This window comes from Coenobita brevimanus, chromosome 68 (assembly GCF_032717465.1).
Source record: "Coenobita brevimanus isolate Jiangsu-jjx chromosome 68, ASM3271746v2, whole genome shotgun sequence".
NCBI lineage: Eukaryota > Metazoa > Arthropoda > Malacostraca > Decapoda > Coenobitidae > Coenobita > Coenobita brevimanus.
Genome location: NC_137021.1, coordinates 46,719,740 through 46,730,156, shown reverse-complemented (window position 1 = coordinate 46,730,156; position 10,417 = coordinate 46,719,740). Strand labels below are relative to the sequence as shown.

General features: G+C 41.6%; 1 non-coding gene across 1 annotated transcript; it reads right to left on the bottom strand.

The window, feature by feature from the left end:
- Window positions 1-9,663: 9,663 nt before the first annotated feature.
- On the bottom strand, window positions 9,664-9,737 carry TRNAA-CGC (transfer RNA alanine (anticodon CGC)). Its single transcript has one exon. It is a non-coding gene; the product is annotated as a tRNA-Ala (tRNA).
- Window positions 9,738-10,417: the final 680 nt, after the last annotated feature.

Here is a 10,417-nt window from a genome sequence, read left to right as displayed (position 1 = left end):
ACCCAAGGAAGCGATTTAATACGCTGGGTGGTAGCCATACTTACAGCTGCCTGTTGGGTTCGTATGCTCATCTGTTAAGGAAGTTCCCTAACAACCTTTCCAAAGCGACTTGTTTTCCCTATTACACGTTATTGTCCATCCACGTATTACCTAAATCATTCTAATATCACCATATTCTGCATAAATAACGTGCAAAAATAAATCGCTAAGGAAGAGGTGCTAGGGAGCTTCCTTAACCGACATGAATACTGGCCTTGAGCTCGTATTCTCATCGGGTGAGGAGGGTCCCTAACACCTCTTCCTTGCCGATTTATTTATGGATACGACTGGCTAGTGTCTTGTTGTACGTTATTTATGCAGAGTAGGGTGATATTAGAATGATTTAAGAAGCACCGAAGAGCATGACAAGGTGTAATAAACAAACTAAATCGCTTGGCAACAGGTGTTAAGGAGGTTCCATCCCCAACGAGAATGCAGGCCTTGGTCTAGTGGGTTAAGGCGCTCCAAATGGATGGGATCAATAAAGGCTGTAAATTAAAAGGGTAGTAAACTTATTCCCACTCAGAGGCGAGGGACTGGTCATCGTGTTTATGTCTGAACTGATTAGCTATGAAACTGGTGCCTACATGCCTATAGGTGCAATACAGGTGTAACTCTGTTTATAACATCACTCTCTCTCTCTCTATGGTATGGATGGTGTGGTGGTGGTGGTGACTGTGGTATGGTGGTGAGCATGATGATAACGATTGTGGCTGTGGTGGTGGAGGTGACAGGAAAAATAGTGCTGGTGATGACAGTGGTATTAATGAACGTTAGTGGTGACAGTACAAGTAATGAGGATGGTAGTGATGACTGTTGTAGCCATGATATTGATAGTGATGGCAGCAGCACTGGTGACAATGGTAGGTTGGTAGTGAGGTGACTCCCTAGGGTTCCTGGGCCCGTATTCTCGTCAGCTGAGGACGTTCCCTAACACCTTTTCCTAAGCGATGCAATTTGTTTATTACACCTTACTGTCCATTTCTGTGTTACATAAATTCTTCCAACATTGTTATACTCTGCACAGACATTGTGCAAAGGACAGTAACCGCCCATATCCAGAATTTAATCGCTAAGGAAGAGGTGTTAGGGGAGCCTCCTTAACCAAGGAGAATTCGAGCCCTGGTTATGGGCGGGTATCGCCATTTGATAGTTGCACATTTATCATTTCCAGCCCAAAAGAAAAAAAAAAAAAAAACGCGATTTGTGCATGGATCCTGGTAGTACAAGAATTCCTGCACCAGCACAGTCCTTACGTGCAAACATTAACACAGCTACTGAACAAAGGCCACAGGATGATTTGACATTAGTGATGACAGCAGACAACACACCCGCTGGTGCACATGAAGGAAGATTTAATACACCAGTTTAAGACAACGAGTGCAATGCCGGGTGTCCCTGCTAGTGGAAGGATAGATACAGAGACAGACAGACAGACAGACAGATAGATAGACAGATTGGTAGATAGACATACAAAAACAGAGAAAGAATAGAATCGAAAAGAAGGAAAATGTATGGGTAAAAATTGAAAATGGAAACAGAAAACAACACCTAACAAATGGCGAAAGAAATGACAGGAAAACTGGAGGAACCTTGGGGAAAAATATAAAAAAAATGCACCGTAAATATTGAAACCCGATAAAGGAGAGAGAGAGAGAGAGAGAGAGAGAGAGAGAGAGAGAGAGATGATGTTAACTGTGAGAAAGAAAAAGAAAGAAAAGACCGTAGTAAATATAAGTGTGAGAGAAATTAAACAAGAAGGATATAACACAAGATAAGAAACACAAGAGTTGGATTAAATAAAGAAGGGGTAATGTCTTCCCTAAATTTATCACATTTTATTATTCACATCTCACCAATTATTCTCTCTCTCTCTCTCTCTCTCTCTCTCTCTCTCTCTCTCTCTCATTGTTTATTCTTGCTTCATCGTCTCTGTCTCCACTCTCTGACTCTCACTTTTTCACACTCTTATAGCGGATGAATATATTTGACCAATGAAGCACACACTTTTTCAGTTTGTGTGTGTGTGTGTGTGTGTGTGTGTGTGTGTGTGTGTGTGTGTGTGTGTGTGGATTTATATATACTGAGGAATAACATCATTTACTGAGACAGACAGACAGACAGGCTGACAGGTACACATGGACAGATATACAGATAGACACACTGACAGCCAGAGATACACTGATAGACTGATACCGATAGAAATGCATTCATATTTCTACCTATGTATGCATGTGTGTATGTATGTATGTATGTACAGTATGTACTGTATGTACCCGGTATGTATGTATGTATATATGTGTCTGTTTCTGTCCGTCTCTATGTACATATGTATGTATGTATATATGTGTCTGTTTCTGTCCGTCTCTATGTACATATGTATGTATGTATGTATGTACAGTATGTACTGTATGTACCCGGTATGTATGCATGTATATATGTGTCTGTTTCTGTCCGTCTCTATGTACATATGTATGTATGTATGCATGTATATATGTGTCTGTTTCTGTCCGTCTCTATGTACATATATATGTATGTATGTATGTATATATGTGTCTGTTTCTGTCCGTCTCTATGTACATATGTATGTATGTATATATGTGTCTGTTTCTGTCCGTCTCTATGTACATATGTATGTATGTATGTATATATATGTCTGTTTCTGTCCGTCTCTATGTACATATGTATGTATGTATGTATATATGTGTGTTTCTGTCCGTTTCTATGTACATATGTATGTATGTATGTATGTATGTGTCTGTTTCTGTCCGTCTCTATGTGCATATGTATGTATGTATGTATATATGTGTCTGTTTCTGTCCGTCTCTATGTACATATGTATGTATGTATGTATATATGTGTCTGTTTCTGTCCGTCTCTATGTACATATGTATGTATGTATGTATGTATATATGTGTCTGTTTCTGTCCGTCTCAATGTACATATGTATGTATGTATGTTTCTCTGTCCGTGTTTGTATGTTATGTATGTATATTTGTTGGTGTTTGTCTTTGTATCTATCTATCTATCTATCTATATATATATATATATATATATATATATATATATATATATATATATATATGGTTGTATGCATGTATGTGTGTATGTTGAAGAAACACATTAGACATGTATGTATGTATGTGTGTATGTATGTATGTACGAATGTGTACCTGTATAATTACTATATATTAGGTGGGTAAACAGGTGGACAGGTAAATCCGTTCGTGGATTCAGAGATGGATAAATGGATACCGAGATATAAAAATATAAAAATAGACTGATTACCTCTCTCTCTCTCTCTCTCTCTCTCTCTCTCTCTCTCTCCTCCCCCCCAACACACCCTCATTTTATACTCCCATCACGCCTCCCTCCCCTCCTCCTCCTCCTACTCCTCCTTGCCAACACAGCTCACCTCATTTCCTCTCTATTCTGTCTCGTTTCCATCAATTTCCTCCATTTTTCTCTCCATACCTCCATCTTTTTCTCCTCCCGCCTTTCCGTCTCTCCTTTCCCTGCTCCATTTCAGTTTTTGCTGCGCCAGGATGGGCGGCCAGATATTGTCCCTAACTGTGTCACTCATTGACTCTCTCACTTATTCGTTCATTAAGTTACACAGTCGTTTTTAAGGATGGGTTCCAGTCCTGATGGGGTGTGTGTTGAGGGATGGGTGTACGTACACACACACAAACACACACACACACACACACACACACACACACACACACACACACACACACACACACACACACTAGTCGATTGCGGATAACTATGTCACTGAGGCACAGGGGCACACACACACACACACACACACACACACACACACACACACACACACACACACACACACACACATATACATGTACAATGGAGAATGGCATACACAAAGAAATACACAGTGCAAGATACTATAGACGTTTCAGTTTTCACCCTAACTTGGCCTTGATTTTCGTCTGTTAGCAGCATATTTCACGATGCTCAGAAAAAAAGTAAACAATACAGCGGCTCTGCATCATTTTTGTAATAATTCCTGACTGGCATCATATTCCAGTGATAATCTATTCAAGACGGACAGATGGCAATTTTAGGTCAAGTTAGAGCAAAAGGAGTATAGGTAACCGCGTACCTGCGTCGTGTGGCAAGTGTGGTAAATATGACGCAAAAGGAGTATAGGTAACCGCGTACCTGCGTCGTGTGGCAAGTGTGGTAAATATGACACAAAAGGAGTATAGGTAACCGCGTACCTGCGTCGTGTGGCAAGTGTGGTAAATATGACACAAAAGGAGTATAGGTAACCGCGTACCTGCGTCGTGTGGCAAGTGTGGTAAATATGACACAAAAGGAGTATAGGTAACCGCGTACCTGCGTCGTGTGGCAAGTGTGGTAAATATGACACAAAAGGAGTATAGGTAACCGCGTACCTGCGTCGTGTGGCAAGTGTGGTAAATATGACACAAAGGGGCAGGGCAGAACACGCAGCAGTTTGGTGTACTGGGTTCTGAGGCAAACGGGTGGCATTTAAGTGATTATCTAGTATATCATTATGTCTCTCCTCATAGATTTAGGCAGGGATGAGTGCGGCTATCTTATGTGTTCTTTGTCTATCCTCTTCTCTCTCTCTCTCTCTCTCTCTCTCTCTCTCTCTCTCTCTCTCACCATATCTTGTAGAGAAAGAAGTAGAGGTAAAAAATTAAAAAAGAACAGAAAAAAGAAACACAGAAAGACCAGAGAATTAACAGAACTGGAAGAAAAGATAAAGAATAAAAATGTAGATAAAATGAGAACTGAGGAAGACTGGAAAGGAAAGAGGGAGATAAAGGAGGTAATGAGAAGGAAAGAGATATAAAGAAAGAAAGAACTGAGGGGAGAGAAAAACTGAAGCAATGGAGAGAACAGAGAGGGAGGGAAGAAAGGAGGAGGGGTAAGGGTGCACAGGAGGAGGAAAAGCGGGGAGAGTTTTAAGTGGTTTGATGAGAGAGAGAGAGAGAGAGAGAGAGAGAGAGAGGCTGAGGCTAAGCGTGTCCCAAAAGTGGTATGGAAGATCAAAGTGGTTTATGGGGGTTGAAGGAAGGAAGGAAGGGAGTAGAGGCCTAATGAAGGAAGGAAGGAAAGGATGTAAGAAATGAATGAAGGAAAGAAGGAAGCATGGAGGGAAGAGGAAGGGAAGAGAAGCATGGAAGGAAGAAAGGAAGGAAGGATGCAGGGAGGGAAGGAAGGAAGGAAGGAAGAAAAGAACGACTGAAGGAAAGTAGTACGAAAGGAAGCTGGAATAAAGGAAGCAAGTAAGACAAAAAAAAAATGGACGGAAGGACGGACAGGAAGGAAGGAAGGAAGGAAGGGAAGGGAAGGGAAGGGAAGGGAAGGAGGGAAGGAAGGAACGAGGGAAGGATGATAGGAAGAGGATAAACGGAAGAAAAGAATGACGGAAAGAAAGAAGGAAGAATGGAAGGAAGCAGGAATAAAGGAAGTAAACAAAAAGAAGAAACGAAAGAAGAAACAAAGATTGAAGGAACGAACAAGGAATTACGACAAAAACACGAAATTAATGAAGGCAGGACAAAAGGAAGGAAGGACAGCAGGAAGGGAAAAGAAGGAAAGAAGGACGTGAAGGAGGAAGGAGGCGAGAGGCAGGGATGATGGAGCTGGGGGAAGCGAGTGAATGAATGGGGGAGTACCGGTACAAAGGAGTACAAAGGAAAGCAAACAGCAACAGACCTTATGGTCCTTTCGAGGCTGTTTGTTACAGAGTATACTAAGACTACGAGATCTAACTCTACATGCTGAAGGATAAGGAGAGTAAAACAAGGAGGCTCCCCCCGCCTCCAAACCCTCCAGTTAAAACTGGCAAGAAAAAGTGAGAAAAAACACCATGCAGCATGGAAAAACTGACATGAAAATTTCATAGGAAAGACTGAAAAGGAAAAGTTACATTCTATAATACATTATCTATAAGCTAACAGTATGAATAACCTGAATGAGAAAGTTGTAAAGTAAAATGAATAGTCGCATAAATAAATAACTAATGCATGACACTATGTACGGGTACGTTAACGGGGCGTCTGCGGACACAGCGTGAAAATTGCACAGTGCACAGTGTGGATGTTCAGGGGTGGTGCAGCAGCCTTGCCTGGTGCTATTAAAGTAGGCAGCAGTCAATCAGGCCCCAGCTCCGTTCATTCCACTGAGACTAGGAACTTTTCCATGCGGGACAAGCACACAAGTCACCTCCTGAAGCAGTGACCCCAGGTACATTAAAAATATCCCGATGGTGTTGTGATCCACAGCCCATCACAGGTCGAAAGTATGAGTAGCGACCATTAACTCAGGGCTATCTGTGCATATCCTAGTTTGTGCATATACTATATTTGCATTTAATAAATTGTTCCAGTCTCTAAATAAAAATAAATAAATAAAATAAACTAAAAAATTACACATACACAAGTGTTTTATTCAGGAGTAAACATTTTAAGCTGGGAGTTAGACGACAAATACTTATCGAGGCAACCTATAAGGTTAGTATTGTATTACAATTTACTGCATGGGTGGGCAATTTATTCCATATATTTACAACTCTTCTGAAGAAGAAATGCTTAGCTTCATGCGACTGGAATCGTTTGCCAATTATTTTATGCCCATTGCCTCTAGTGGAGGAGGAGGAGGAGGAGGAGGAGGAGGAGGAGGAGGAGGATCAGAGAGAGAGAGAGAGAGAGAGAGAGGAAATTCAAGCAGATGAACTCCAAAACACATTGAAATTTCATCATTAAAAAATCGTGTTTTAGATGACAAGTGTAATGTGGGTGAAAATGTAGATAGGAAAGGAAGAGGGAAGGAGGGAAGGAAGAGGGAGGGGGGGAAAGAAGAGGGAGGGGGAGGGGGAAAGAGGGAAGGAGCGGTTGGAGGGAAAAATCCCAAACAAATTATGGTTAACTTAAAACACACCACACATTACACACACATATACTCTGCATTAACAAGTACCTACATAGACGTCAGTTTATCATTTTTTTTTTCACATCCACACATTTATGCAAATAGAACTTACACACACACACACACACACACACACACACACGCACGAAAAAGAACCATTTCTATACACACTCGCCGGAGCCTAAGTTATGATTACTGTATACATTTAGAGAGAGAGAGAGAGAGAGAGAGAGAGAGCAATAGGAATTCGGAAGTAAAACTAGCTACAGGAAGTGGGCAATAGGAATAGGAATTAGGAACAAGTAAAGTCAGAAATGGAGCAAGGACGAGGAGGAGAGGGACCTGAGAGATAGTGAGGGAGTGAACTAGCTTAAAGTTGAGAGAGAGAGAGAGAGAGAGAGAGAGAGAGAGAGAGAGAGAGAGATGCACAAACATTCAGTGAACATATACCAACATACCTGAGTCCAATAACTTAGACCTATTAAGTGCTGATTATGTTATTTCTATAAAAGTTTGCTCAAAATTTTTTATACAGTTAATGACAGCTTGAAGAAATTGAATTTTTTTAGGCAAGTCTGTCTATCTGACTATCTCTTCATCTATCTTTCTACCTACCAACCTACCTATCTATATCTGTGTATGTATCTATTTACCTTCCTCCCTACCTACGTCTATCTAGTGTATCTATCAATTAAAATAACCTAAAAGTTGAAAAGCAAGCTTTTTCTAAAATTAGATATGTTCAGTTCTTGTGGATTCAGAAAAATTAGTATGATATTTGTCGGGTTAATAGCCTGTTATCGATTCACCAAAGATTATACAGGTAGTTGATGTGATCTGCTTAGAGTCCACGTCAGGCTAAATGTTGACTTCTCAGTGTTATTTCCTTGTGTCTGGTGCAACATTACTAGTGATGTCGGTACCTGCTGAATTCATACGCAAAATTTTCCTTTGTTACCTGGTCGAAAAACTCCGTAAAAACGCAACCTACAGAAAAATGATGTATTATTAATTACGTTTTTTTCTGTCTCCTCGCATTTATTATTAACCCTTCTCTCTTGTTTTTTCCTCCCTACTCATCGTCTTTCTCTTCCTCCTTCTGCTCTTGCTTCTCTCTTCCCAGCTCTCATCCTTCTTCTTCACCACACGTCATTTCGGCCTGGTCTCTTTCCTCTATTCTGTCACTAATTGTTTTTCATCTCCTCTCTTTTTCTACAAACCTCTCCTTTTCACTTTTCTTCACTCCTTTCCTTCTCTGTCTTATTCTGCCTCCTCCTTTCCTCTCCTCTCATCTGCCTTTTTGTCCTCTTCCTCCTGCTCTTTTGTCCTCCTCCTCCTGCTTCTTATTTTTCATCCTCCTCCTCCTCTCTTCTCTTCATTTGGCCTCCTCCTCCTCCTCCACTCTTCCCTTCCTTTGTCCTCCTCCTCCTCCTCCTTCACCTCCTCCTCCCACTCCCCCCTCTCCTTTTCTGTCTTACTCTTTCTCATTCTCTACTTCCTCCTCCTTTCCTCTCCGTTCCTCTCTTTTTCTGCCTTCCTCCTCCTCCTCTCGCCTCAGTCTCGTGGTGGAGGTACATTGTCCACGACTGCTTCCATTCTGTAGGTTGCCATGTGTGTGTGTGTGTGTGTGTGTGTGTGTGTGTGTGTGTGTGTGTGTGTGTGTGTGTGTGTGTGTGTGTGTGTGTGTGTGTATTTGGGGTTTGTTTGGTTAGATAGCTTAAATCTATGTTAGATTAGTTTAGGAATTTTCGCATAACGGTTGGTTAGTAAACAGTTCCACAACACGTTGTACTATTTTTCGGTCTTTGAGAAGTAGCAGTAGTAGTAATAGTAGTAGTAGTAATAACAGTAGTAGTAGTAGTAGTAGTAGTAGTAGTAGTAGTAGTAGCAGCAGTAGTAGCAGTAGTAGTAGTAACTGTTGTTGTTGTTGTCGTAGCCCTAAGTTCATCTCAGTGTGGACCCAGTAAACTGCCATGTGACAATGCCAGCTGACTGGCAGCCCTGAAAATCAAATGACTAGTCTTGCCTGACCCTCGACCCATCCACAGTTTTTTTTTTTTTAATCGGATCAAAAGTGCAAAAGCTGTCCTTATCCGGTGGCCTTGATCTCTGATCTGTTGTTCTGAAAATATAATAATTTCACCCTTGGATAACCTTACACTATTCCACCAAGTCGGACCCAAGTCACATCAAATCAATCTGAGATAAAAGGCCGAGCATTTCACCTTGCCCTGTTACCTTTTTCTCGAAACTGAACCACATCACCATTTCTTGTCCCTCAGCCCTTCCACCAAGTCTGGTTAATATTGGATCAGAAATGTTACAACTGACCTTACTCTTGACCGATGTACTTTTTCGGACCAAAATTAATCCCCTGTTCCTGTGTTGATCCCCAATCATCATGCAAAACTGGATTTAATCCCACCCAAGATTATTATTTTCCACAATCATGCCAACAGACACATAAACACAACAGACGGACACACAAACCCAAGTAAACACACAACACCCTCGCGCTGTCACTCGTGGGTGTAGCCTAACTGAAGACCTGAAGCACTACCGGGTGGTGAACAGACTTCTCCCAAACATTCCCCCGCAATACGACACGCAACCGTCGATTTTACATTCGGGCACCTATTTTTAGTTCTAGGTACGAACAGGCTAGGGCAAAGGAGACCGTGCCTAAAGGTCTCGTGGTCGACCCGGGAATCGAACCCGGGAACTCTCGCTTGCGAGGCGAGTGTGCTACCGTTACACCATCGTCCACCCCGCACTACCGGGAAAATATTCTCCCTTTTACATACAACTCTTCACAGACATCTTACCATATCCATCTCTCCAATCTGAATGCTGAGTTGTGACAAAGAGATTTACAGAAGAATATGAATCTAGTAACGAAGACGTGCTATGGGAAAGATGTAGAATCGTAGTACTGTCTCTTTCTGTCACTCGGTTACATGAAATAAGCTGAAAGAGGACGAAAATCTGGGAAAACTTTCAATTGGCTGACGAAGTAGTAGTATTAGTAGTAGTAATATTTGTAGTAGTAGTAGTCCTCAAGTAACCTTTTTGAACCTCCCAAATGCAATGCTACAACTGACATGATCAAGGAAATCACTCGCCTGATAGCCAATTACAACAATAACACACGCATTGCCTCATTCTCTCTTAAGGTCCTTGCACTAATACCACATCTCTTCCTCAACAAGACCCGCCCAAGAGCTAGCATTGCAGAAAATATTAAGGCCATCCAAAGGCGGGTTGAAACATGGAAAAGAGGTGAAATCGACAACCTACTTGAGGAAGCAAGGGCCTTGCAGATGAGAATAAACAACCGAGGCAGAAGAAATCAGAATACCAACGATGTTGCAAGGATTTTTGGCAGAAAGATGAGACAGGGGAAGGTCTCGATGACAACAAGATCCCTGTCAGCTGAATCACCAAACGG